Source organism: Coturnix japonica, chromosome 4, assembly GCF_001577835.2.
Source record: "Coturnix japonica isolate 7356 chromosome 4, Coturnix japonica 2.1, whole genome shotgun sequence".
Lineage (NCBI taxonomy): Eukaryota > Metazoa > Chordata > Aves > Galliformes > Phasianidae > Coturnix > Coturnix japonica.
The window spans coordinates 5809486-5834328 of NC_029519.1; the positions used below are offsets into that span (position 1 = coordinate 5809486).

At 35.5% G+C, this 24843-nt stretch overlaps 1 long non-coding RNA gene across 2 annotated transcripts in view; it reads left to right on the plus strand.

Annotated features, from left to right (window-relative positions):
- Positions 1 to 24843, plus strand: part of LOC107312710 — a 76134-nt gene that overhangs the window by 35611 nt on the left and 15680 nt on the right. The window contains exons 3-4 of one of the 2 annotated variants that reach the window (XR_001554588.2): positions 10098 to 10153; positions 10789 to 10866. This is a non-coding gene — a long non-coding RNA (uncharacterized LOC107312710). Of the gene's footprint in view, positions 1 to 10097; positions 10154 to 10788; positions 10867 to 24843 lie in introns of those variants that run through there. The other variant, XR_001554587.2, reaches the window with a different exon arrangement.

Consider the following 24843-nt stretch of genomic DNA (forward strand, 5'->3'; position numbering starts at 1 on the left):
AAAATTTCAGGGCCTTTGTTTTTTGTGGGAGTAGGGAGTGGGATGTGGTTTTGTTTTGTTGTTACCATAGGTCTGTTGACTCACAAAGTTTAACTGACTCAGTTGTTCATCTTAATATGCTGATTGTTCACCTTGTAAAACTTCATGACTTGCTTTTATTAAATATATTTACCTCTAACATTTCATATCAGAAATGCTTATAAGAGGAAAGATAAGAAATTAAGATCTTTTATTTGGGGTTTTTATTTTCCTTTCCTAAGATGGAAAGATCTGGCTACAACCCAGAGAAGCAGTCAGAAATTAGGATAAAATCTCATGAAATTTTATATGCAACCTATGTCTTGCCCCTGTGAGCCCACACCGTTAGTTCTACTGTTATGCATTCTAGGATCATTTGGACCAAGCTAACAGAGATTAGATGTGTAACTCTAAGATATTCTCAAGCAGTAGCAGATCCAGTAATTGATCATGAACATGCCAGCAACTGGCTAAGGACTGTAAAGAAGAGAACATCCTTATGTTTCCAGATGTTTGGTTTTTTTTTCTCAGGGTAGCAAATTTGTCATTAGATGTAAGTTGGAATGATCATACTTGGATGTCAGAACCGTGCATATAGCTGCAGAATATGATCTATTTAACTCACTTCCAGCATCCAGTGTTGTTGTCATGGCAGCACTTTGTGTATGTAGGAGTTAGATAAATGCTGCAAACTATATATTTTGAATATGTAGGATGGAATTTCTTTTCAATCAGAAAGGTGGTTTGTGAGTCTGAGAATAAACAAAGCTGAGGGCACTTTTTGACTGTGAAAAACCTGTTTTTACTGTTTTTAACTGTCCTGAGTGCTTTAGCCTTTGGAGTTAGATGGTTTATACTTCAGGAGTTCTAAGATTTTGAATGGGTTCTGTTTGTTTTGTTTTTTGTTATTGGGTTTTGGTTGGTTGGTTGGTTTGGTTTTTGTTTGGTTTTTTTTTTTTTTTGTGGTTGTTTGGTTTGTTTTTTGGTTTTAAAACACTACTGAGCAGCAAGAATTTTCTTTGTCAGTGTGGAACAGAACTAATTTACTCAAATCTCTTTAGTTTCAGGATTATAGTTTTCCTGGCAGCTGTAACCAGACTGGTTTGTTTATGAAAGAGAGGCTACTTAGCTTTAGGTTTTGGTTTTTTTTTAAATGAAAATGGTATTTCTTTGCATCTAATAGTTATAGAACAGATGCCTGTATTCCTGTCTCTCTGCTTGTCTGTCTTAATGAACAAATAACAGGAGAGTTTTAAAGCCTTGTTGTGTAGTGGTATTCTGAAATAGCTAACTTTGACTGGGTTTGTAAGAACCCACTTGAATACAAGTATCTTTGTTACTGTAATGGAGCTGAAATATCAAGTAAATATTTTGCAAAAGATAAAATACTGCGTCAAGACTGTTTTTGTAATGAATGATAATCAAAACTTTCCTCTTTGCTGACTTCACCATTCAAAACATGATTAACACTATCAACATTTTTCTGAACTAAGTACCTTAACCCTGGGATTAACCATATTTCTGGATACATTATCTTATCCATAGAAATAAAGAAAGTAATGCCAGTCACTTCATGAAATGGAAAATAATATTGTCCTGGAACAATTAATATTCTGTCTACTGACATGGCCAAAATGATCAGTTAAAGACTACAGATAAAAGGAGCCAAGAAGTCCTATATAATGAACAAAATGTTATCCAGATATAAAATTAATTTAGGTTCTTTGATCTCCAAATTTATTTTTAGAGCTTTTACAAGCTAATATGCAGTAATTGGGGATTCTACTATGGAATTTATAAGCTGTAGCACTCAAGTCATGGATTTAAAACTTCTGGAGTACAGAATAGCTACATTTCTTTGTGATGCTGTGAAAGTTCTGCAGTAATAGATATAATGGATATAAAGACAGATACAGTGATTTTTATTTTTATTACTTTTTCTTAATCTTTCCATTTCACAGCTTTTGGAAATGAGGCTGGTGCATACATTGCAGAAAACAGTTACTTCTAAACCAAAGGTTATAAACTAAGAATTTAGGCCCTATACTATGTCTGTGTATCTGATTCATTTTGATATTTATTGTCCCTGATTTTATCTTAATTCCCTAAACCTTAATGATGTTCGACCTCAAAATATGCATTTCCAGTAAATTTCTTTGAGACTTTCCTCTCCCTCTGGGAAAGAAAAATGTTCAAATTTACAGTGATTAGGCATGTAACAGCAGTTCTTATTCAGTCAATGGATGTAGTGTATGCTCTCCTATATTATTCAATGTTCAGTATAGTTCTAGGCTGATAAATGTTCCTTGCAAACTTTTTGTTTTGTTCACTGAATATATCTGATGAGTTTGTTGGCCTGGTGTTTTTCTGTACGACATTGAAATGCTCAGCAATAAGCTGCAAGTAGTTTATCTAAGTTAAAGCAGCATCAGGCAAACTTAATGCAGAAAACCTACATATGGTGGAATAATTTTGCTGTTGGGCTTCTAATAGACATTAAGTGCAAACGAATTAATTATTTGGTGTAACAATATAATGAGACTTTTAATTCTTTGTGTTTTGCAGGCTTTTACAGTCTTCTAATATGGCAGATCATGCTGAACATTACTATCAGCCTTTTCTTTAATAGTGTTTAAATTTATATTTGGAAGAGTTAGGATTTACAAATTTCTTACTAATCCTAAATTTAACCTGTGGTTGTCATTTTCTTCAAGGTACCGAATGGAGCTATGTCTCCCTGTGTTGAAGGGTGGATTTTAATTTTTTTTAAATCTCTTTTTATGTGCCCTGAGGATTTTGGATGTTCCTTCCCTGGAATTATTCAAGGCCAGATTGTATGGGGCCTAGGGCAGCCCAGTCAAGTGGGGATCAACCAGCCCATGGCAGAGGGGTTGGAACAGGATGATCTTTAAGGTTCCTTCCAACTCAAGCCATTCTATGTTTCTGCAACCTTTTAATGTGAGCAAGGGAAAGAAAAATGTGCTTTAAGTTTGGGTACTACCTTGAAACTTTGTATGATCAAGAAATTATTTTCACAATATCACCTATGTTGAAGCTGGGCTGAAGCTCAAAATTTTTCTTAAATGATATGCTGGTGGCTAAAAATGGAAACAGTAGATGCTGATTCATCTGCACTAGCACTTAGCTGAATTTAGATGACTGATGTTACAAGCCCCATAACTCAAACAATGTGATGACTCTCCATTTTGTTAATAAAGTAGTCCTTGACAAAGTGTATTGGAATTAGTTTCTTTTTAAAGTGTGCGTGCTAAGCAGTGAGAGCACTGAAATATGAATGTGTCTTTTACCATAAGAAAAGTCAAGATTAGGAAAATGTGTCACCACTGATTTCTTGATCCCAAGTTAAATGTGCCATACTGAATCAGAATCACAGGATAGCTTGGGTTGAAAGAAACATAAAGGATTATCAAGTTCCAAACCTTCTGCATAGGTAGGGTTGCCCATAGGTAAAGCACTAGATCAGGCTGCCCAGGGCCCCATTCAACCTGGTCTTGAACACCTCTGTGGTAGGGCACTCACAAACTCTCTGGGCAGCCTGTGCCAGCACATCACCACCCTCTTGGTGGAAAACTTCCCCTGATATCTAATATAAATCTTCCCTCTTTAGAAGTTGTTTCAAGATGTATAATCTGTAGTATGGAAATAAAGGATTGAGATCACATGAGGAAGAGGCTGAAGTGCTGGCTGCAAAGGATGTCAACAATATACAATTTAATTGCTTTAATGTAATTTGAATAAGTTTTTTCTTCATTTAACATGCACGAGCAATTTAGGGTTGTCTTTCTAAAACATAAAAATCATGAAAGTATAGGTTTTCAATGAGGAAATCTCCAGTATAACCAGCATAAACAAGCTGCTTCTTTTTCTGTACTGGAGACATAATTCACCCTATATCCTCCAAACCCTAAAAGGCCAATACCATATTTTAAAGATTGCTCCAATTCTGTGTAGTGGGAATCTTTTTTTTTAAGTGGATCTGCTAAACTCACTATTTAAATTAGCCTTGATAAAAGATGAAGTTGACTGGGGATTTTTCTTTCATCTCTTAAGCAACTTTGATTCATATTTAATGGTGGACTTTGCCACAATTTTGATTTTCTTTTATGTTAATTCCATACTCAAATATATATTTAAATGAAGGATTCATTTCTTTTTCTTGAGAAATACCTTTGAAAGTGGTAGGAAAATTGACTTAGTGTGGTCGTATCTGTAACTTTGATTCACAAAATGTCTTAGAAATTTCCTATTTAATATTTAGTTCAGTCATGTTGCAAGCCCTAAAGACAAGTGCACAAGTAAAATTCTAAAAATGAGCTGGACTGTAAAGTGATTCAGCTGGACTTTGTAACTCTGGACATCCAATAAAGCTAACACACCTACAATGATTTTCTAGTTGTGCGAATATCCTGCAGGAAGCAGGAATTTAAAATATCGAGGCAGTTATATTGTGGTAGTTTTTATTGAGTAAGCCATTTTTCCTAGCACAACTACCAAATGTGTGCTTGCAAGCAGTTTGGAATGATTTCCTTGTACTTTATTTGTACTTAAAATCCTGGTGAATAACAATCTGTGGCTGCTAGAAAAGCTGTAGATTATTTACCTGTAAACTCAGGAGATTTTAAAGGGTGGAGAAGAGAGAACTTGAGCAAAAATAAAGAGCACATCATGTGGTGTAAAAAGGGTCACACTGAGTTGAGGATGTAATAACATTATCTAGTCCTTTATGCAGATTATGAAATTGATCCTTGGTACTTAGATCTCAAAAATTTTGAATTTGCATTAAACTGAGCACACTTTGTCCCTCAGACTGCAAATGACAGCAATCTAGTAAATAGTTTATACAGCTTCCATGCTTACCAAGTACAATATAACATGCAAATTAAGTCTTGGTTTTTAAAGAGATCCTCATGCATTTTAGTGTATACATATATTTTAGTGTAATACATATATTTTAGTGTAATACATATATTTTTTTTCGGAGGGGGGCGGATGTAGGGGGGGGTAGGGGGTGGGGGGCAGTGGGGTTGTTTTGTTCTCTTCAACTAAATGAAGAGTTGCTGCTTGCTGCTTCATTTCATGTAAATGCACTATCTGAATATGCTGCTATTTGATCTATGTTTTAATTATATTATTAAGTTATTTCTGTAGTATAATTTCTTTTCTGTAGGTAGGTGGATTCACAAAAGGATTCAACAAAATTGCAAGTTCTTAAAAATTCCTTTTTCATTTTCAGACTTCAGTGGGTGTTAGAGAAGTTGGGAGCTGTTATTCTGCACAGTACCAACCTCTTGAAGACGTAAAGTGCAACAGTTTAGAGATAGCTAGGTCAGCTGCTGTATGGTTAATAGATGAGTTCACTTAAACTTGAATTTCACATTTCTCAAAGCCAGGTCTACCACAATGGTGAAAGAGACACATAATCATCAAATTGTCCTTGTCTCTGAAAAATGCAGGTTTCTGATGGCTGGCCCTGTGGACTTTTTTTCTTTCCCTCATACTTTTTTTTTGTTTTTGTGGGAATGATTCAGGTGCCTAAAATGTCGCCTGTGAGATCAGGCAAGCACACAGTAGTTAGTTTTTTCTCCTCACCTGTTCCTGCATCTAAAGTTATCATCCTCCTGCATAAACATAATTCCCGTAGAAACTCTCTCCACTCTTAGCAGTCCATAGACCCTCAACAAGGACAGACGGATGCTCCCTGTGACCTGGGCTCCTGCACTTGTCTCCTGACACATGTATTCTTATTGTACCTGCCACTTCATGCGGGGTTTTTCATCCTGGGCATTACCATAAATGTCAAAATGCCATTCCAACACTATTTACATTGAAAACATTTTGTCATCATTTGAAAAATAATGTGAACTTTATTTTTGTTCTTGGTGTTTTTTTCTTTTTTTTTTTCTTTTTATGATGACAGCAGGAGGACTGCTACTTTTGCAAACTTTCCACTCTCTAACAGTTTTACAGGGAGCACTGGTGTTACCCACCCTAATCCCTGCTCTGCAGAACCATGGATAGTTTGATCTATTCCAAATACTTCTCTAATAAAGTAGGGAGGGAGGGAAGGCAGGAGGGGGGTAAAACCAGCTCTGTGTGAAATTCAAAGAAGGGTGAATATTGGTTTAGGCAAAAAGTAGTAATGTGAAATTGTGTGATTCATCAGTGCTAGATTTGAGGTTTTTTTCTTTAAATTGGGAACTGTAGAAGAATTTCCAGGGCTGGTTATGAAGACTTAAATGCTTTACCCACAAAATGAATGAAATGTAATTCAGTCTCCATGTTCATTACTTAGATTCATTTGAGTCTACCAGGACAGGAGCCAATTAGCATTACAGATGATACAAGCAAATGAAAGCACCAAAGTGTTCCATGTTCATCAATGAAACATCCTGACTCTGTAATGATCTCCTGTCACTCCTAGTGATGGTGTGACTTCACAGCCAGTTTTATACAGGTGGGAAGCTCTCTGATTCTGTTATAATCTTCCTGAAATCTCCAGCTTTCAGGTTTCTTGGCATTAATGGACTCATAAGTATGTCTAGAAGTGAAAAAGTTTCAGAAAGTTTGCAGGTGGCTCATTATAACATTATTATAATGATCCTTTTTAGTATGAATAAAAGAGCTTTGCTATTTCGAGATCAGAAATGATTGTTCATTTAAGTTTTAAGTGTTTAAATGTCTTACTACTAAATATGTACAACTAATTTTCCACTTATTTTCTTTTAGAACTCTTCAAATGATCAGTTATTATTTCTGTATTGAATAATTTCTACCTCTTCCTAATGAAGTTAGGGATGGACAACTGGGCTACCTTCGATGCTACTAGGCTACTTCTATCCTTAGTTAGTAGTCCATTTTTACTTAACATAGCTTCAAGTGACATTATGTACTTGCATTCCAGTTATATGTTGCTGGCACTGTTATGGCTTTTCTGTAGGGGTGTAAAAGCAGTACAATCTTTGTGTTTTGTGAATGGGCAGCTGCTCAAAACACTGCATAAGACAATCTTATTTTTATTTGTTACAAGGTGACTTCTATTTTGTTAATGTGCACAATACAATTCAGATGGTGGTGTATTTTGATGTTCTTGAGGAGCCTCATGATATCATGTGGAAAGCTTGTACTACCTAAATGAATGTATCAGTATTCTCATGTTTTGTTGTTGAAGCTGAGTTATTTAATTTTTCTCTTTCCCACTGTTTAATTATTGTTATGTCTGCTCAGGATAAGCCCTGAAGTGGATTTGTTTTTTAGTGATAGAATGAGGACAGCAGTGGAAAATAGAACAGACTTGGGCTTTTTTGTCTATGTACTATAATAAATGATTGTATTCTTGATATGGAAGCTGTCTATCTGGAGTTTAAAATGATTTAAGAGCCTGTAGAGCTTAGTTTTCTTTAAACTGTTAAATGGAAATCTGAATATGGGGAGTATCCATGGAAGGGGCATTGTATGAAGCACTCAGAAGCAGAGCACCTGCACATTCAGCAATTGATAGAATGTTATCTGACAACTTGAAAACCTGAGACCAAATAAAGTTCTAACTTTAGATTTTTATTCCTGTGTGCTGCTTGAGCAGTCTTTGTTAAATTGTTCTGCACATAATTTAATGTTCATCCTTTTAATTTTGAAGGCTTATTGCCAAAGAATTACTCACACAGTTAAAGGAAAAAAAATAATTGGGCGTAGTTCTTAAGGAAGCTACATAATTGTACTTGCCTTTCCAGGTTTTTCAACAAGTGAAAAAGAACACACTTTTAAAAATACATTTACTAAAAAAGAACCTTGTCAAATGATTTCTTGTATGGACTACTGTGATTTTTGTATTTTTTTTTCTAATGACTGTTGCAATAAGGTTGATACATTGCTTTCACCGTGTTTTAGCTGTTTTTATATTTAAGTATCTTTCTTGCTTCAAATTCCATTATGATTTCTTTGACCTTGATTGCTCATATTTAGCATTTTAGGTAGAAAGAATGTACCAGAGTTGGAAAGCTTGTTTAAGAGAACTGTCACTATTGGTGTTCATTATAATTACTCTGATTTCAAAGTATGTGCAATGGGCAAAGCACTATAATAAAACTGTTCCTTACAAAAACTGGAAGACTATACTTCTTCTAGTAATGCAGGGCCCATCGCTGGACAACCATTTTTGCTTTGATTGAAACTTAATTGATGCTGTTTTGATTGTCACAGTGAGATGAGGTATCTTGAATTTCACTGTTCCACTTAGATAGTTTAATTAACTGTTTATGTATTTGTGGCTGAGTTCCTAATTACTATTTCTAGAATCATGCAACATGCAGTCAAAAATAAATTTCAGTGAACAACGCTCAAAATATTTGCTTTCTCACTTAGAGGGCAATGGCTGTTATTTATATCCAATAAAGGTTAAAGCATTTCTGTGTTCTGTCTGAGGACTGGATTATGGTTAGCATTGAAAGGTACTAAGGTAGAGCACTGTCTAACCTAAACATTTTCTGCTGCAGTTTAACCCATGACTATCTATAAATTGCAAAGGCGATGTATATGTATCTCCTTTTTGTAGCAGCAGTCTGTCATGTATTTCAATAGTTATATACTTCTCTCAACTTCTTTCTTGTGAAACAATTCCAATGAGCTCAGTCTTTTTCATTAGGTTGCTCTTTACAGATTTCTGTAGCTACATAAATACAATACAAGAAAACACACTTGGAATATCAATCAGATGTCTGAACACACTTGAAAAGTATACAGTAGAACACAATTGATGCTAGAAATATGAAAAGAATGTGCAATTATTAAATATCATTGGCTTCATTGAGTTTAAAGTTTTCTTAGAGGGATCCTGCAGCATATCAACGTAGGTACTTATTTTGTGGAGGGAAAAGTAGTGAAATACAGGAAATAAGTATGTTGGAAGAGTTAAAGTATTTGAAATAGCGTAGAAGCTGTAAGTAAACAAAACTTATATTTTAATGGCAGAATTTAACTCATATCTCTTGTTTCTGTTTGAAAAAGATGACTGAAATAAAGTTATTCAGAAAGACAAATCTTACAGCATTTCTGAAGCCTCCACATTTCTTGAAATTTCTTGTTTAAAAAAAAAACAAAAAAACAACAAAACCAAAAACCCACCTTGGGGATGAAAAAAAAAAAAAAAAGCGATGAAGTGTTTAGAGGAAGATGAAATAAAAATCCCATATAGAAAATTCCATGTTGGCTGAGATTAGATATTGCTTTCAAAAGCTTCATAAAATTGAAGCCATTAGCTTATATTTGCATTTAAGCAGTAGAATTGTGAAGCTAGACAGTTATAAAATTGTAAATTATCCTCTGACAGGTAACTTTACACATTATAGGAAAATGGCTCAATTTGAACTGAATGTTTGAAGAAACCTTTAAAAAACAACAACAATAACAACAGAGAGTAATAAAGCTGCAGAGATATGTGGGCATTTGTTTCAGAGATTATGCTTAAAACTGGAAGGCAGCCAGTTTTTCCTCAGAAATTTACCATCCGGAGTTTCGTAACTTTAGTTCCACTAACATATTGCTGCTTTTCTCTTCATACAATCTGAGTTTCTTTTATTTGTTAGGTGTTTTTTCCATGACTGCTATTTACCAAGAAATCAAAATTACATATAAATGGCTACTATTGCATGCTCTGATGAAAAGTCTCTTTTTTTTTCTTTCTGAATAAGTATTATTCTGAGAACAGTGGATAAATGAAAACCTTCAGCGTTTGCTTCTTCTAACATGATGGGGCTTTTAAATTAGCATTTAAGTGATGTGTACTGCTATAGAACTGCTTTCAGGGACCATAGGAACATCACTCCCAATGGCAACAGCACTGCCAGCACTGATGAAGTGAGGGAGGATAGATCTGTGACAGCTGTAGGCTGAAGGATGTTTTGGAGTAGGATATACTTTATAGTTTTTTAGGTTGTCCAGAGTGGTTTGGGAAAGGAGTTGGTTTTTACCATCTAAGTATGACGTGGTTATGGAATGCTTGCATTGGTATTCTACTGAACCTGCAAATATAATCATACATTGCAATTTTCTTTTTTTTCTTGCAGGTAGGGTCAGCAGGGACAAGTGCCAAATACAGGGAAAGAGGGAGTCATTTTTTCAGGTAAGGAAAAAGAAACACGTTTGAGCTTTATGAAGATAGAATGTTCATTGTAGTTGCACTGAGAGCCTGAAAAAGTGTTTTACCGCTTCTGGTGCCAGAAAAATGCTGATGAAATTATCTTGAACTTCATCACAATAAACAGTGAAACAGTCCTATATTAGCTACTGTCAACTGAAATATCTTTTTTGCTAATGACTGGAGTAATATCACCCAAGATAACTAATAAAGTAGTGAAAGAGTTATCATATACCTATTGAAAAAAAACAGTGTTATAGTCTTTCACTTCTCAAAAGTTCACACTGAATACTGATCTCTGAAATACTATACTTGTTTTCAAATTAAAAAAATACTACATATATCCAGTAAGTACTAAAATATGAATCTTAAAGTCTTATTCTGATACGTTATACACTTTAGAACTGATGGGCCTATTAAACTGAAATATCAACACTTGAACAGCAAACATCAGTCAGAAGTTGAACTATTTCAGAAACTGTAAACATAATAAAAATCCTTGTGATGAAAAGTTAATTTGATGAAGCTCATGCAACACACACAGAATGGAAAAGCATGAACAATGCTATATTGCTGATGAGAGAGAGCTGATTTTTTTAATTTTTTTTATTTTTCTCAAGCAAAGAGAGCGGGCCATGTTTTGCTATGGAAGCAACAACACGAAATAAAAACCCAGAAAAATATCAAGGTCACTGTAACTGAAGTTTCTTATAAGTAATAAAAATGCCTCTAAACTGGAAGTATTTTGAAGGGCCTTTTTTCAGACTGTATTTGTTCTTGTGGCAATGCAAGAGCTGCTTAACAGCTGGGCCTGGGGTATTTTGGAAAAGGATCAGTTTATGATTTCAAGTTATTGGGATTTATACTTCAGCCTGACAAGGAAGCCACTTGGGGCTTATGGATAGCTCCAAAGTCTCAGATGAGGAAGAGGAATAATTTCAATGTTGAAATTTTAACACAATTCGAATCGTTTTGGCTACAATAGATAAGCATTTTGACCTATATTAAGGGAAGAAAAATATGTAACCATTTCGAGAAAACATAAATGAAAGAAGGTAACTATTTACTGAAGAAATACTGAAGTTGTGTTTGTAATTCAAAGAATGAAGCTTTCTTTCCCACTGTGGGGCACTTAAGTCTGAAAAAATATAGTCATAGCAGATGCATATGTTAGCACAAAGGTGCAAAATAGTTTCACTACTTTGGATAATCCTCCATGCGAATGTGGATTTTGTGCAGTAAGTAGGAGTAATATAATAAAACCTTTTCTTAGCAACATAAGGTTAGTGAATGAAGCAGATTTATTGCAAACAATTCAGTTCTTCTTAACTACATTAGCACCAATTTTTGACGTACTGCTGCAGTCCACCCAGATGGCTGAAGCAGGCTTGATTTTCTTGTTGTTGCTGTTTAGAAGTTGTGCCAAGATTCTCATAAAGTAAATCCTGGAGAGGTTCCAGAGTGCAATCAAAGTTTGGCTATGTAACCGTCAGCAACTATAGTGGTGACTATAGAGTGAGTTAATTTACAGGGTGGGAAGGGAATGTTTACTTGAAAATAGTTCTAATCTTGTTCTGTAAAATCTAAAAACAAACACAAAAAACCCTCATAGTGGTTTAGTATACATCAGGTATATTCCTTGTACCCATCTTCTGGCTTCATTTCATCCAAATGGAATCCGGGTTAATAACACTGCGATCATTTCAAGATGTAAACCATTGTGTATCCTGTAGTGGGAACGATCAAGGAGGCATGTTCCATGTCATCAAGATGAAAACATGGACACAGTAGTAAACACAACACACTGATATCTGTGGTGCCCTAGACACCTCTTTCCATGGTTAAAAGCATCTGTGGAAAATGCAGTTGTTGAGTTATGCCAGTACAAATCTGTGTTAACAGTTTGGATAATTTAACGCTGGATGTTAGCCAGTTGTTCTAAAATGCTGAACCTGTTATGGTAGCAGTTTAAGTAAAAGCAATGCTTGTCTGGATATGCTTGTTTTGATTTAGAAACAAATAATATTGACGTTTTTTCCGAAGTGATCTTGCCTAAATGAGCACTGTTTAATCTAGCTCTGCGGGGCAATCGTGCACATATAAGTCACATTTCTGAAAACATTCCAGTGAATTGATTCTCTATGCTTGGTAGCATATTTTGTTAGTGTATTTAGCTTGTTATGAGGTTACTTGCTTTTTTGTTGGAAGAAGGTTACTTAATGGATCCTGTGGAGCTCTATGGAGTTGATCTGGTCATAGATGCTTAATGACATTTTAGTTTAAAAAAAATGCATCTTTTTTAAACAACTGTTATTTGTTTGGTACAGTTTGTCCTTCTTGGGACTGCATGGATGTTTCTCAAATAGTCAGAGTTTTGCAGTGATACCAGAGGAAGAATGTGCTCTCTGGTGAATGGATGCATTTTGTATTTCTGATACTCATTCAAGAATTTGCACTGGAGAAACCCTTGAGGAAAGTAATTTGTTCAATTAGAGCATATTGGACTAGTTTTAATAAGTATAAAATTTATTAATTACCTTATTTTCTATTTATTATGTAGATGATAATTACTCCTTAGCTAGTCATTCTATCTATCTATATACGTAAAAAACCAACCAAACAAAAATCCAACCTGCCAAAGAGACAAGTTGTCTTTGGATGGCATAGTTAGTCCTGTCTGCCATGCAGAACCCTGTATTGAAAACAAAGTTTGATATGTTTATCTCTTGGAAACAGAAAACATTCCTTTGTTGTGGTTATACTTTCATTAACATCTGCAAAGTATAGCATGATCATATTTTAGTGGTATTACTTTATACTTACATAATGCTGTGTATTCAACTGAATGTTAATCTCAACTAGTTTATACTGTCAAATGATCTATATAGTCTATATAGTCAAATGATCATCTCTCTCCACCTCTTAACCTCTTTGGTTAGCTCATTAATGACTGACAAACTGGTTTGGTATTTCAAATAGTAAAATTGGACTTCTGTACAAAACTCCAATGAAGTATCTGTTATTTAAACAGAATGAAATTAACAATCTAGGTCTGTCTGTTATTTAAACAGAATGAAATTAACAATTCAGGTCTGTTTTTAGAAAAAAAATTACATTTAGTTTTACTGTTTTGAAGGAGAATGATTATCGTTGTCTAAAATTGCAGCATGACATCTGAAGATAAGTTGCTGCTTTTTTTGTATGAAAATATATTTTATTTCAATACACTTAATGTGTTATGGCATGCACAGAAGGTAGAAACTGCTACTTTTTGATCTGCTTTTTACTAAGTCAATACTGAGGATGCAGAATCTAACTTTAAGAATTTATTTGCTTAGTAAACAAGATATTTTTACTCAAGAGCCTCAGCTTAGACTGCAAAGAACTTGTCAGTAATTATAGCAGTAAGAGATTTCTACCCTAGGTAAACCTAACTGAAAATGAGGATGTGAGAGACTGTTGCCTCAGCAATGTGGGTTTTCTGTAGAAATTTCTTACATGATGGATTAGATTTAATTCTGAGGGGCTTGAAAAACTAGTAAGTTTGCTATTACTAGCAATCCTGTTGACAGCAAGCTGGGGTTGAACTGGATGAGCACTGACACTGTCATTAGGTGCCTGATAATGTAGTGGGGGATGGGGTCACAGGAACATGTGTGGTGCTGGGGGACAGAGATGGGTGCAAGTAAAGAAGTGAATGTAATAAGGAAATTGAGCAGTTGCTTTGAGGACTCTGAGGATTTTATCACTATTTGCATACATTTGACTTCTGCCATTTCAGAATATGAACAGAATACGATTACAGAGATTTGTAGTGTGTTCCTACTGTGGGGCATGGAGCAAGGTCAAAAAGCAGAGTGATTTGGATTGTGCAAATTATACAATAATTTTGAGAAATGTATCATGACATAGAACTATCAAAAAACAGTAATTGAAGAAAAGAGACCAGGTCATAACTGTATTCTTAACTGTATGAAGTTGTCAAACAGTAGAATAACTTAATTTTAATGAAGCAATAGGACTTCACAGAGGGTGATGAACAGTCAAGTAAATAACATCAACGCAGTAAGGCTGTAAAGGTTGCAGAGCTTGTTGTAAAGCTTGATTTTGCTCATCACTTTGTAGCACATAATGTGCATGAGTAATAATGTCGTGTCCTGGAGTATACTAATGATGCAATGGAATTACAGAATAGGAATCCAATCCTATATGAAAGGAGCTGTGATACCTAAATTTTGTATCTCTTGCCTACAATGTGATCTAGAAAAAAACAAAGGCAAAATGGACATTGAACTGTAAATTGAAGGAACAACACACCATAGGTTTCTACTCAGTGGAAGGATGGGATCAGCATGTTGTGGCACTGTCAGAATACTGTGTTGTTAAAGGTGAGGAGAGGCCTTCATGATTTGAAGTTTTTTCAAAATAGGATGATGATGTGAAAGGAAAACTGCATGAAACATTAGTAAATATGTATGTTTGTTTCCTCTTTAACTTGTATTTTCTGCCAGTGCTTGAATGTGTTTATGTATGTACTATGTTTCCATTCTAATATGCTCACTGTTCTGGCTTTGTTATTCTGTATAAAAATATAAACTCCTGTTTGAACTTAAAGCTCTTTCACCTTCTAATTGTTCACATTTTTGGAATAGGCAGCATTTTAGCCTAGAGCTCGTATTGCCCTGTTGGTAGTTCATGACAGTTTCATTTACTGGTTTCTTTCAAGTGATATTTCAGTTCTAACTTGCTGTACCACCTCTAATGTCTTCGCATGTATCTGGAAAAGGAAATATATTTGTTTAGTTTGACTACAGAGATTCCACATAAAAGACCACAACAAACTCTCAGTGTTGTCTTCATGTTTAAATGCAATGACATGATTTGGGATTTAGTTAACTCTTATCTACTATTGAGAACATTTGTTCTTGCTGTGTCTTTAAGTACTACAGTGTACTTTCCTATGAAAGTTTGTTTTTTTTTTTTAATTTTGATGAGTGATTCAGGTGATTTCTATTTTCTGCAGCATGTATGTCCTGCATTTGTTGTGTAGAAGGAAGGGATGTGGTACGCACTATATTTGCATGTTAGAGAGGAAAGAGACAAAAGACATAGTTTTATAGGAGTATACATTAGAAAAATTTCATAATGTGTTAGTCTGCAGTTTAATCAAATGTCATCTATCAGTTTGGAGGGGTGAGAATTGGAAAAGGAGACACAGGAAATATATTTTTGCTCCTAATTTTCCCCCTCAAAAGGAAAGGGAAAAAAAACCACCATCCATGTTACCTTGGAAAAATCAGTGTGATAGAAAAGTGTTGGATCTCCAATACCTTTTTTTCTTTTTTCCTTTTTTTCTTTTTTTTTAAATCCAAATGATCGCAGCTGTACTGAGAAGGAACAAATGTTTTGCTGTCTTTGCTGCCAGATAGAAGATTATATTTGGAATCAGAAGACTAATGTGAAAAAATAAAACTCAGAAACTCAGTGTTTGCAAAGATTCGGGGATAAGAAAGGAAAATTAAGGTTTGCTTACCTTACAAAGCATATTGGACTCTAAAAATTTACGTTGTGTTTTTTTTTAATAGCATGTTAATTCATATATTATACTGTTTCCTGATTATTCAATTTTTCGCCATGGCGGTGATCCCAATCTCCATGCTTTCTGCTGGCTGTAATTTATCTATTTAACAGTTGTAACCATCTGCTTAGAAAATCATTCACTCAAACTGGGTAGTGGGGTAGGCAGGTTGGGAGTACTGACCATAGTGGTAGGGATAGCAGGTGCAGTGCTTCTGATGCTATTCCATATGTTTAATGCTGGTGAGCAACATTTATTTATTTATTTTAATAGAGATATGAAAGTGAATTTTTATGACACACTGCCATGCAACAGACCCAGATGGGGCATGAGAGTCTGAAATACATGAGGATTTTGGTAGCTCAAATACTGTGTTCTTCATTAACAATTTTTCTCCCTGCCACAGCTTGCATGATTTTCAGCAAACCTATCTGGCTGAAACTGTAGGTTTTAGCAAATTCCAAGATGAAGCTTACTGAAGTTCACTATGATTGGGCAGAAGTATCAGTGATTAGTCTTTGTGAGGGCATTGACAGGCATATTGGTTTAGGTGAGAGTTCAGGTTTTAGAATCTTACTGGAAATATCTACAATAAAATTGAGGTCAGTTTCATGCAGTAGTTACCATATTAAGTGGACTTCACTCATGTGCTCTCAGCTGACTTAAATGTCACAGGATGTGCAGAAACCTGGAGCTGCAGAATTGGCTTTTTAGGTAAATCTGCAAGAGGACTTGCAAGATGAATGCATAGACCTGACATTTAGATGTACAGATAGTGTGGATTAAGAAAAGTTTGCAGAGCACATAGCACAAGCAGTGTGGGCAGCCAGAAGAGAAGAAAGATGGGTGTGGACTGTACAGAACAATGTTGCCCTAGTCTGTCACCAAGGCAATTCCTGTAGATAAGAAGAAAACAATGAATATAAACTGAAAACGCTTAGGAAAATGTGATTGTAAAAGCTTCTAGTTCAGGCATTAGTTTCACTGCCTGTGTTCTTTATGCACTGCTACCATGAGTCTGATTCTTACGTTAATAAAAGTAAATAGTCTGGTAATAAATTTAATCATATTCTAAGTATATTTAGGGAAGATATAAGGGGACTTTTTTTCTTTGAGGACGAATGAACATCAATAATTTCAAGTATATATTAAAATCTAGGGCTTTTTAACCATTAACCTACATTATTTGATTGTCCAGATGATTAGTGTTTTGCTTCTGAAATGAGCATACCTGCATGCCTTCTCTGGTAATGTTATACTCTATTACAGTCTTACTGGTAATAAATTTTATTCTATCTTCATTTTGGTCTTTGTCTTCTGACATTTCCTAATGTATTTCAGAATTTCTTTGAAATTATTTGTACATCTTCCAAATTGTCTTCACTTCTGGCTGCTTGGAGCTGATCACGCAGGTCCAGGTAACTTGTAATTTGTCAGTATCTTCCCTACGTGATTGCTTTTTCTCTCTTCTCCCTGTTTTTTTACCTTGACTTCTGTTGAATTATTTGGCTATCCTACCTGGGCTTACAATGCCATTGAAAAGGGACATTTAACTGATGATATCTTGGGTAGAGAGGACAGTTATTTCTGGTTTCTTTGACACTTAATCTGAAGTTGAAAAGGGGTTGGCATCAGTCAAAAATGGCATTAACTGCAAGTTAACAGGTTGCAGCTCACCAGGTGATGTCAACTCCTCTCCACTGCAGTGATTTCAGCCAGCTATTCCTTTTCCATGTGGAACACACCTGACTCTGACTTACCAACCCTTCCGTAACTGCGGTCATGGTACCAAAGTTGATCACAAGGGCTTAGTAATCTGATTCCTATTAATGCTGTTGAGTGAATCATAAAATACTTGTGCAACAAGCAGAAACTGATTTTACTGTATGTGATCACCTGATGTGAATGTATATATTAGAACTGTATTACAAAATCGTTGAGTGACAGTTGTGCAAACATTCTTGTGTGCTGGTAAGATTTTACTAAGAACGCCCTGTACTTTAGGACTGTGGTCTGTTCTTTACACATACTGGTGAGCAATGTAGGAATGAAAACCCTTCATAAGTAACCATCACGCGGGGTTGTCACGGGGTTATCCCTAGATATCAGTCCGTGACCGGGGGGGAGGGGTGGGGAGAGGAGCACGAGCCCCGGCAAAAAGATAAATAAGGAGAGACCAAGAAGCGAAGGAGAAAAGAAAAAGGAAGGCGTTTGCTGCGCGACCCAGCCGGCTATGGGAGAAGGGGAAGGGCAGAGAGCGAACAGCTTTAACAAAGAGAAAACACAATGACAAAGATCTAGGGAGGAACAGGGATTTACTAAACGAAACCAAATCAAACAGAAAGAGAGAGACGAGAGTACCCAAAGTAGGAGTCAAACCACGACAGTGCGAGGGAAGCACTCGCTTTTCTCTGCAGCGAGCTCAAATGGCCCGAGGCAGACAGCGGCTGGGTCAGTCTGGAGTCCCACCCCGCTTCCTCTTTGTGCCAAGTCCTCCGGGGATGCCACCCCTCCCCTCCGGGAACCCAAAATGCCCAAAATGGCGGTAACACGGAACCAGAATGTGAACTCTTTAACTGCCACTGTTCTGCATGATGTTCTGATGTGGAATACTGACACCACAGCAAATATGCCACGAATAGACTGCTGATGCCTCCTTTAGAGGCTGCAACTTTCTGTTGGCTATAAACCAAGGAGAATAGCACCATGCCAATTCAGTATCTGTGAACAAGTTGAACCATACGTGACAGCATGTTTTTTAGATGTTAGTTAAAACAAAGCAAAAACTATGCTTCCCTCTGTAGTAATGAAATCCGATTTTATACCACATGTTGGATATCATGAATTGTTTATTTCCTGACATAAAACTGGATTGCCCAAAAGACAAATGGCTAATAGAATTTGGAGACCTTTTAAAATCAGAACCTCTTCTGAGTTACAGGCATTGTGTTAAGTTTTCATTTTAGGCAGAACTTCATACAAGGTGATTCAGATATAGAAAACCTGCAGGTAGCAAATAACTGATTTTATTCACTACTTATTCAGTAGTACATTTTGTAGTGAATTGAATACTAGTTAATGCTCTATTATATGTTCACACTGATTTGAACTTGCTGAATATTTTTTACTTCTCAACCTATATCGTTGGCCCTACTACTACAGAGCCTTCAGGTAAACACAGTTGTAAAAATGCAGGTGTATTTAGTTAATGTAATAAGACTACCACAAAAGTGCAGGTGTGCCTAACAGGTTTGTGAGGTGACACTTGTATAGACTAAAGCAAGCTATCTTTGTATGAGTTAAGAGGAAATCACTAGGGCTGAACTTTCTGATTGCCCTTCCTCCATCATTTTCTCTCCAGCTCCAGTGTTTTACCAGAGCGTGTGATGACTCACTTCCCCATTTTATTTTCTCTCACAGATGGCATCATTTCATCTCATGCTCTGAAAGTGACAAGTGACACTGTGGCACTGACTCTATTGCATTAGCCTGTGCTGGCTGTGCTGAATTTATAAAACATGTAGGAACTTTCTTTGGCTCTGCCTCACACAAGAGAAATAAGAAAACACAAGAAAACTAATGTAAGACTTGAGATACTCCTAATGTAACTACTTTGAGTGTGAAGGCAGTGTTAGTTCACTGATCACCATGTAGTAGCAGTAAAAACTGTTGTTGTTGTTCTGTGTTTATTTTCTCCCTCCTAGCATGCCAGGGAACACAGAGGCCTATGGCTGACTCACTGGCTGATGTTGTCATATTGGCATACAGTCGGTAAAATGCTGCCAGTTCTGTCTTACTGCGTAGGATCTGTTTGCCCGGAGCTTTTAAATCCTTTCCAGAGCTGACAATTTTAGTGGAAAGGTAACCATCCCAAAACACTTGACTTTAAAACTGTGAAGCACAAATTATTTAATCTCTCGACAAAGTGAAAAATATTCCAAAAACCCAGTACAGAAGGTTTATTCTTCTTGGTTTTTTTAGAGTTTTTTTTCCCCTCTTATGATAGGCACTCAATTTTGTTGAAGAGAAAAAATATGCTGTGAAGGACCTTCCAACACGCCCACGCTCTAACCATGCACACTTTATTTCTTTTCCATCGGTATTTCTAGATGTGTGAGACATGGGCAGTGTGGTACAGGTTGTAAGGAGAGAAAGCAACATTAGGACTTGCAATAGATGGTTGATTTAGATGTGGTTTGATGGTGATGAAACAAATCTGCACCAATTGACTAGGACCTCAAAATAAAGCTCACAAATGCACAAATATCACTTTGATTTATTTTAATATCTAGGCTTTTTGATCCAGGCAAGTTTTATTGGCCAATAGTCTTCAAATCTGGAGTAGCTTTTGCAGTATTTTACTGCTTGTTCTACCATGGTCACTGGCGAGTCCTGAGAGCAACATACCTTTGAGTCAGTATGAGAAATCTTGCAAATACAAAACAATACTAGTATCACTTATTTTTCTAATATAATATTTGTAAAGACTTTACAAAGCCAATTTTCTATCCCAAGATAGAAATAGAGTGATATTTTCATAGCTTATTTTAAGCCAGAAGGGAGATTCTGGAGGAATTCTCTGCAATGAAATTACTTTGCTTGCTGCATTAAGAATTATGATATTTTTTTTTCAGTGGCTTTTCAAAAGAATCATCTCTTTAGGTTGATTTTGGAGACTGTGGGGGTGGAGCCAGAATGACAAATAATTTTCAAGTAAATAAGTGTATGTTCTTGCCTGATGATTCCTGTAGTAACTTTTTCTGTACATATATATAAGTGAAAGACATGGAGAATGTTTTTTCTCCCTAAAAATGTTAATAGTTATTTTCAAGGAAATGACACAACTTGGTAAGCTTTCAGCTCTCTATGGTGATGAGTAATTTATTAAGGAGGTCTCATATGTCTCATTTAGGGACTAAATGAGATATACATATACAGGGAAATGAGACACCTTTGATGTCAGGGTCATGCGTATTAGTAAAAATGTTCTTTCAGATGCCTTCACTTTGCACTGATGTGGGATTTTGCTGTTCTTTGTTCTCACTGGTTGTGTCTCAGGATGCATTTCTTCATGCTTCTTCCAAGACTGAGCCCTCATTAACACTGAGATAATAATTGCTGCTAAGTGTATCTTACTCCCAGTCATTGTTTTCTTTGAGGAATTTTAATTGGAGACCTAGAACATTTTCAAATGGCTTTAGTGGAGATGAGAGGGAGAAAACAGAAAAGTAGCATGTTTGTGTATCTCCAGATAGGATTTAATAGCCTTTATTTACTAGTTGCCTAGGAATAGTTGGATTTAAATATGCAAGTAGTTTCTTCATGTTGCACTGTTTACTACAGCAGTATATCTTCCCTATGGCTTAATGCCAGTTTCCAAAATCAGTGGAGATTACTCCGTCACACCAAAATAAATCTGACCACATCAAATCTTGATGTGCCAATCAAACTTGACTCTTAATACATGCTTGTTGTACACAGAATGAAGATTCAAGTGCAGCAAATTCAATTTAATTTGCTTAAACTTTTTCAGAAAAAAAACAAAAAACAAGATACAAAAGTACACCAAAACCCACAAAAAAAGGGATATGTTGTCAGGTAAAATTTGCATGTAAACAGAAATGCTTTTTCAATATCACAAAACACATTGGAAAATTATGATGGAATGCCTTTACAATTGTTTTCAGTTTCTTACATCAGAAGGCTCACATACATGAGAAGGCCATTTTGTCTGAAATGAGCTTCTTTAGGAAAGGATTTTTGAAGTTTTTTAGCCTTTATCCATCTTACAAGTTATAGGAGGTCTTTTAAAACTCAGTATTTAAATGTGTCCTTCTGCAGGGTACACTTGGACACTAAGACCTGTTTTATTCATAGGAACACAGCAAGTCCAGAATTCCTGGGCAGTGACAGAAAAATACAGTTCAGGCTCCTTTAGAAAGTTTAGATGGGCAAATCACAGTTAATCTTTCCTAAGAGTGTGTGCAAACTGTTGCAAGACAAAGAATCAAGGTCAAATTAGCTTAAGCAGTTGAAAGATGACTTCCATAATGTATTCCATTATCATGAATAATTCTACCCCTTTGATTGTAAGGTAGTAGTAAATAATGAAAGAATTTAGATCATGAAAATTAGGCAATACTTCACTTTGTTTAATAACAATGCCTTTGAATTTCATCCTGACCTTTAACAAAGGCTTTGTACGAACAAACAACAGGTTGCAAACCGCGGGAGGGCTGTATTAAGGGGGAAAAAAAGAATTGTGAAGTAAAGTTGTGGAGAAAACGAGAACCATTTTGTTACCTGATTATTTAGACTTCCCTGGAACCTTTAAAGTATTCTAAGAAACAGAAGGAAAATAAAACTATAGGGCAGATTTTATGAGAAGCTTCTTTTTAGATAACTAAATAGTTAAATGTATTGGTAAGTGAATGCTTTTATATATGATTTGATGAGGCAAAAGGCATTGCACAGAGAATTAGAACAGATGTATCTTATTATCTTCCATTGATCTCTCAGTATTCTTTCAAAGATGCTTCTGGTTGTACAGTAGAAGAAGAGGCCTATTCCATGTAATCAAGTTCTTGATACTCATCTGGAATGTGGGTCTGTAATATATGATGTTATTGCTGATGAAAAAGTTCAAGACTTCTACAGATTAGGTGTATTCTTTTTATCATAAGTTTAACTCTTTGTCTCAGACTCCTTGACTAGAGCTTGTACGTGGATAAAAATAATAATCACAGAGATGGAGAAAAAATATTTAGGCATTTGGAGCTGTGGAATAGACAGTTCCCAGGGGATTCTATGAGAAATGAGTGCTCTTCTTTCTGGAAACAAACAACTGTAGGATAAATATGCTGACTAGAACATGTTACTGAGGACAGCATGTTGCCAACAAACTCTAGTCTAATCAGGAGATTTGTCTCAAAAATGTGTTCCTCATACAAATGAAAATGATTGTCTATTGAACACAGTTTAGATATGAACAATGTGTATTTTTAGTACCAGAATTTTTTTGTTTGCTTCCACTAATTTTTCAAATCTTTACTTTGCAACTTTGTTACCAATAGATTCTGTAGGTGACTTCAGTAAATGAACAGAACATAAATCAGATCTCCTCCTGTACTTTACAGGCAAATACAATTGTCTGCCAGGTCAACACTGAAACAGCCAGAATGTGGCAATAAGAACAATATGAAACAATTTGAGTTAATGTTACCTTGCCTTTCAGTAGGTTTATTGTATTGAATGTTGTGTTATGCAGTCTTAATCAATGTGAATTCTAGTTGATTTGTAGTAGAGACTGCTAGAAAAGCAGATGAACTACAAAATGCTTTTTAGACATATTCATAGGCTTGCCAATCTCAGAGCCACAGGTAAATAGTGTTCTTATTGAGTGAAAATAGGAGGAGAAAAGGCAGCTGATAGAAGTTTGGAACTCTAGAGAAAAGAAAAAACCAGATCCTAGAGACAATTAGATGAATACTGTAAGAAGATAAGCAATTACAACTTATATATGTTAACATAATATATTGACGTATGCTATATCATATTTATATATGCTATTAGAATGCTATTCATCTTACAGTTAAATGGGTAGATGAGATCACCAGTGAAAATTCTGGAACAGTGCAGTCCATTGTTTCTGAATTACCTTGATAGTCAAGTTAGGATTTGTGGAGTACTTGTAATTTTATGGGGGTCGGTTTCTTTAAAACTATATTTATTCAGTAATCATGACATTGATTTTACCTTGATATTTTAAACAGTGGTTCAGTACTATCACCAGGCAAAGAACTGATTATACCAGGAGCATCAACTCACCACAATAATCAAATCAAAACTTGTCCACAAAGAAAAGTCATATCTAAAGCTTTTTAAAACAGGAGTTCATGGTGTGCATCTAGTTGATTCTACCTATATGACATTTTACTGTTTCCACCATTTATGAGAAACAAAGTATGTCACATAGATGTTGGTTTCCCAGCTGACATTTAAAGTAAGGAAACAGCAGTGATTCATGAGCTTGGCAGAGATTCTTTCAAGTACATGATTATTAGAAAATAAGTACTACTTTAGATACTTAATTTCATACTAATATTTTGGAAAACACTAAGAATTAACAGCTTTGTTGGTATAAATATATTGCAGGAAAAAACTGAGTTTATTATCGTATAAAATGTCCATGTAGAAAACACACTCATATATATATATGTTTATACATATATATTTAATATATGTATTAAAAGTTCTTATTTCACTGTTTAATTGCTTTGAGCAAAATTTGAAAGATGGTATTTTACATAGCCTAGGCAATTGATTTATGAGTAAGCATTCTCTTAACTGTGGGTATTAAAAAATAGTTAGATGAAAGGGACAAAATGTGCAAGCCCAACCTTTCTGTCTCTGAGGGCAGAGACCAAACCTAAATGTAATAGAAGACATTGATAAAATGTTCTGTTCAATGGGACCAGTGACAAATGATGGCCGAATAGCAGTCATGGCAATAAATCCAGTGGGACAGTATTCAAAATACATTCTATCAAGTTCTTCAAACTTAGATATAATCCTGAAATAAAACCAATCTATATTTGTAAGCATGGATTAGAAACATGAAGGTGCTGTTTATTGTCACCATTTAGAATGGGTAGTTTTGACACTGGCAGATGTTGTTGTAACTTTGAGATGAACCTATTCCAGTTATTTCCTTATAGTAAGTTCTTTGAAATCAAAAGTCTTTTAAAACAAGAAAACCCAGAATATACATTGAATATCCTTTGAAGCACCTAACACTTTAAATATGCTATTTAGATAACATAAAGCACAACTGGAAGACATACATCTGTGTTCCCCTTGCCTGTTCCCCTTGCCTCTTCCACATCCTGTAGGGGCAGGTCCTTTCTCCCAGTTTTAGCTTCATTCAACTTATTCTTCATTTTCAACAGCAGCAAACCACACATCTGGGCCTAGCTGCATTTTCTTCTATTGTTTTGAAGATGGGGAAGGTACATTCCCTTTTTGAGCTGTAGATTCTCAGCACTGTCCTGTGTCATTCTTCCTCCCTATATCCCATAGTTTTGAGCATTCTTACTGT